Raw genomic sequence first — 4570 nt, forward strand, 5'->3', positions numbered from 1 at the left:
TCAAGGAAGTCATACTTGGGGGATTGCAGATTTGATATGTTTGCATGACCCCATATTTCTAAATTATAGGACCAACTTTCAGTAACATTTTTTTATTGTTTTTTTTTCAAGTTTGGGATTTTTATAATAATGGTGATTGTGATAGTTCATTTGAATTGATAATTTTATTTTTTAGGTTGCACTTGCATTGATTTTTTATTTGTATATTACAACTCAAATGCAAGATCTTTAATTTCCCAAGACAATTTGCAGCGACTCTTTCTTCCAAGATGACGATTCACGTTCAGGTGATGATTCATACTCTTGACGATTCCAAGATGATCACTCCTCTCAACGAAGACACAAATCAGGTAGTAGGTTTTCTTTGATTTTCTGATTTTCTTCTCATACAATTCATATGAAGCTTTCGCTTTTGTTTTATTTTTTGTTCGATTAACTTGATTTTTCTTACTTCTCTTTGATTACCTTGATTTCCCTTTTCTGTTCGATTAACTTTCATTGCCCCGAATGATCCAAAGTGGAAACAACGTGGGGAAACCTTCTATATGAACTTCAGGTACCCATTAACCCGTGAGGTTGCTATAGCTTTAAAGTATGTTATGTACATGAGGTTTTATTTAGTTTTTCTTCTCATAGAAAGGGTTTCTAGAGTTTCTTTCTGGTTTAGCCTATTCGATTTCCTTTACACAGTGACATTCATTCCATGTTTTATGAAATAATATTTGTCCTCAATTTGAGTTGCAGCCTTTTGAGTGGCCACATAGTACCTATTACTTGATATCAATTGGTTGTTTTGATATTTACTTGATTAGAATTTGTGAATGCATACTTACACTGTATGGATGGTTTCATTTGTTCACAATATGTGTGTGGATCAGTTTACCACAATGGACATATATAGAAGGATTTAGATGAAACAGTTTCATTAGTGATTGCAGTCAAATGATGTGATGACTCATTATTGAAGGTACAAAATTTTGATAATCTATAGGAGAAGATTGGTATACATCAATGTATAATGGAGTTGAATAGTTTTAGAATGATGTGTCTTGGTTTGCTGTTATAGAGTTGGAGAAGAGGAAGCACAAGCTAAAATGTCTTGTTCAGTCTCCAAACTCTTTCTTCATGGTACCCATTTCGTCTCTTTTACTATGTTCTACTGCTTTTATGTTATACTTTGACGAATTTTTGTTTATTTTCATGTTATACTTTGATATCTTGACGAATTTTTGTTTTGGTTACAGCTTTTTATTGTTCCTTGTTAACGGGGGCACACACTTGTTTGTTTGATAACATTGAATTCGTCCTTGTAATGACTCAAGTTTTGGATTTTTGATATTATCTATGGATACATTTGTTATGTGTTGGCTGCTTCTTCAACCATGCTTTGTTTCTTTAAGAGGGATTTCATTGCATTTGTTAGTGTATTTTGACCCAAGATCAATAAGAATCCTTTAATGGTTGATGATCTTCATTTATTGGGTAAGACTGTCGATCTTTGCCTTCTCACTTACCGGGTAAGATTCTTGGTCCAACCATATTCATTCGGTAAAGTAATGTGACTTGGTAAGCGCGTACTCGGGTAAGTGTTTGGTATTCGGCCTCCTAGATTTTGTTTTTCATATTAAGAGTGACCTGACTCTCAATTGTTGTCAACTAAATGTATCTTAGGTTAATTGTTAACATTGTCATGATATGATAAAAAAAATTACAATGATGCTTGAAAACATCTTACAGATCCACAAATTGGATTTCGCACCATTAATTAAAGGATTATCATGCTTTTATACATTCTGCCGCATTATGCGGGTACACAACTAGTATCTTATTAAGCAAATTTAGCAAAAGTCTTAAAGTCTTAAAATACTAAATGATCAAAATACCCTTTATACTCACTTTTTCACTTTTTCACTTTTTCACCCCCTCCTTTCCTCACATACACTCACCCCTCACATACACTCACCATCTCACAACCGATTTTTTTAAAATTATAATTTTAAATTTATACTTTATACCTCTATAATTAATTAATTTACTTTACGTCATTTACTTTTAAATGTTTCATTTTAAACCTTTATCAAATTAACATACATAATCGTATATCAATTAAAATATGTTTAAAAAATATATTTTTATTTTAATAAGTTACATCATTATAATCGTCTCGTTAATACCTTCGAAATGAGTCCAATATTGAATAGWTTTTGACTTAATTATATTATTATATATTATATATACTGTAAAAAAATATTTTTAATATTTATGATTTATACTTTTATAGTTTTTTTATTTATATATATACTATATATTTTGGGGTTAGGCTGTCCAAATTGCACTATATAATATGTTTTAAATTAATATGTTCTTGGGTTTTTTTTTGATATAAATATATACATGTACTAATTCAACCTTAATTTGAGTTTCTGGACAAGAAAAAAGGTAAGCAGTTGAAATTTCATTCTAAAACCCATCTTTTTTTGTCTTTTCATGGCTTATGATCTGTCAAATTTGTAGTTTTCTTTATTGGTTTTGAGTGTTTATCTTAAAACTCAAGTTTCTTGGTTCTTTGCTCTTGGTGTAAATTGAATACATTTGTGGAGTCGTTTAAATATGTTGGATTTTAAATATATTGGATTTTAAACTGTCATACAATTTTTTCCATCGATAGTCTGTGATTGGAACCATAACTCTTATTTATTCAAATTGTATTAATATATAAAGACTAAGTGTAACTTATATCATCGTTAAATCTTATCTTATAAAATCAGTGGAACTTCAAAATCGTTAAAATTCATGGCTCCTGCCGCATTGCAAAAATACAAAACTAGTAATGTATAATTAAAATTAATTAAACGATATGAATTAGTATTGATTTTTATTTATTAATATTAGCAATAATAAAAAACATCGAATAATGCTGTTTATTCCCTTCTTTTTATGTACTACAGTGACATGTATAAAGCCACATAACCTATGTAATCATAGTACACAGCTACTTGAATATAAATGAATTTGAAAAAATGAATTTCCAAAAATAAATGAAAATTAAAGGCAGAATTTATAATTAAAAAAAAATGAAAAATAAAGGTAGAATTTATAATTAAAAAAAGAAAGAAATAGAAGTAGAAGGAATACTCTGGATCTTGGGTTTAAAACAAATCATTGTCTCTTTTCTTCCATATTTCAACACCGACTCTTGAGTGAGAGAGAGAGAGAGAGTTTGAAGAACAGCAGAAGGAGACTTCCGATTTGAAGATCTGATCGTTGTAATCAATCGCAATATCCGAAGAAATCGATGATCGTGAACGAATCGTCTTTGGTTGATCCTGATTCGGTGAGTTCAATCTCTGATTTCTCACCTGAAGATGTGTGTTTTTTTCCCGCTGATTCAGATACACTTTGGTTTTTGATCTAGATCTCGTATTTAGTTCACGATTATGTGTTCTTCAATTCACAATTGTGTGTTCATTCTTCTAACTCAGAAACATTTTGGATCTTGTATTCTGATTCCCTTACGGTTTTCTATATCTTTTAGGGTTTGATTATTTCATCTGAATTTGTATTTTGGGTTCCGATTCCTTTTCCACAAAATTGCTTCGTGTTTGTTTTTATGATATATGGTTCAATACGAGAGGAAACTTCATTCTTAATTACTTTCAAGTTTCTTGAATTTGTTCTATTGCTAATTCATGTTTAAGATTTCTTTATGGGTTTTCACTATCTTTCTGTTCATCTGGTTTTTGATTCTTTATGATAAATGAGGAACTCCATTGCTAATTACTTTGAAGCTTTCTTGAATTTGTTTGTGTGGGTTTTGTTGAATTAACAATTTCTATTGTTCATTTTTGTTTAAGGTCTCTGGAGATCCAAACGAATATTATTCAATCATCCAACTTAAAGAAACTATTATGCATCCATAAAACTGTAAGTATTCTCTCTCTCTCTCTCTCTCTCTCTATATATATATATATAAATATATAATGCATGTGGTTGATCATCATCATCTTCTATTAGTTTTGGGGTATATATATATATATATAATGCATGTGGTTGATCATCATCATCTTATATTAGTTTTGGGGGGACACGTCACTTATTCACCCCTCCCTCTCACATTCAACCCCTCTCACATTCAATCAATTTGTTTAACATTATAATTTTAAATTACACTTCATACCCCTATAATTATTTAATTAATTTACTTTACACCTTTTACTTTTAAATTTTTCATTTTGCACCTTTATTAAATTAACATACATAATCGTATATCAACTAAAACATGTTTAAAAAATATATTTTTATTTTAACAAGTTACACCATTATAATCGTTTCGTTAATACCTTTGAAATGAGTCCGATATTGAATAGTTTTTGAGTTAATTATATTATTATATATTATATACACTGCGAAAAAATATTTTTAATATTTACGATTTATACTTTTATAGCTATTTATTTAATTTATGATTTATCATTTATTTTTACACCATTATCACATTAAAATACATAATTTTTTATTAACTAAAATTAGATCTAACAACTAAATTAATCTTTCAGGAAGCATTTTCATA

The sequence above is a fragment of the Cynara cardunculus genome (assembly GCF_001531365.2).
Source record: "Cynara cardunculus var. scolymus isolate 2C chromosome LG 17, CcrdV1, whole genome shotgun sequence".
NCBI lineage: Eukaryota > Viridiplantae > Streptophyta > Magnoliopsida > Asterales > Asteraceae > Cynara > Cynara cardunculus.